Below are 743 nucleotides of genomic sequence, written 5' to 3'. Positions count from 1 at the left end.
GTAACCTGCACAAAATAATAACGACTGAATGGCAAAAAACGAAATGGCTGATAGTCTTGGCACTCCCTGTGAGAAGCAGAGATTGTTAACGTAGTTTGCTAAATACGCATGAGGTGCCATCTGTTGGATTCCTGTCATAATTAGCATGGTAAAGGCACTAGGCCATACTGAGTCACAGGCCATAATTGGTACAGTTACCTTACTTCGAAAAAGACACACTCATGAGGGTAGATTAGTAAAAAACGTGTATTTTTTATAGAACCGTTCCCATGACAACCAGAGTCTATTCAAACAAAATCATTTATAGGTTAAGTACTTCATCATCATAAGTATCTAAATAGACTCCGTAAACTTAGGCCGTAAAAATCTTTTTGTTCCCCTGTGTTACCTTCATGCTGTAACTTCACACAGTTAACTCAGTAACCTGCATGCGAACACTCCAAGGGACGCATTAGTACTGCAGCTATAACGTTCATGCAACTCGAGCACTTGGTAGTGCGGCTACAATATTCCACTGTCTGATGGCGCTAGCAGACAAGTGCGGAGTTTAGCATGGAAAAAACACTATATTCGTTTATATGATCGAGTATTAATCTAGCATGGTTTCGTGTTGTTTGGGGCGGTCAGGGTCAAATGTGTCCCATTTAGAGCAGTTTGTGAGACGAATTGAGGTGGAGCCAAGATCAGTACACAAAATATAGAATGCTCCCTGACAGGAGTTTTGTGTCACGTAACCTTTGCTG

Source organism: Schistocerca americana, chromosome 9 (assembly GCF_021461395.2).
Source record: "Schistocerca americana isolate TAMUIC-IGC-003095 chromosome 9, iqSchAmer2.1, whole genome shotgun sequence".
In the NCBI taxonomy this organism is placed as follows: domain Eukaryota; kingdom Metazoa; phylum Arthropoda; class Insecta; order Orthoptera; family Acrididae; genus Schistocerca; species Schistocerca americana.
Note: the sequence above shows the minus strand (reverse complement) of the source record.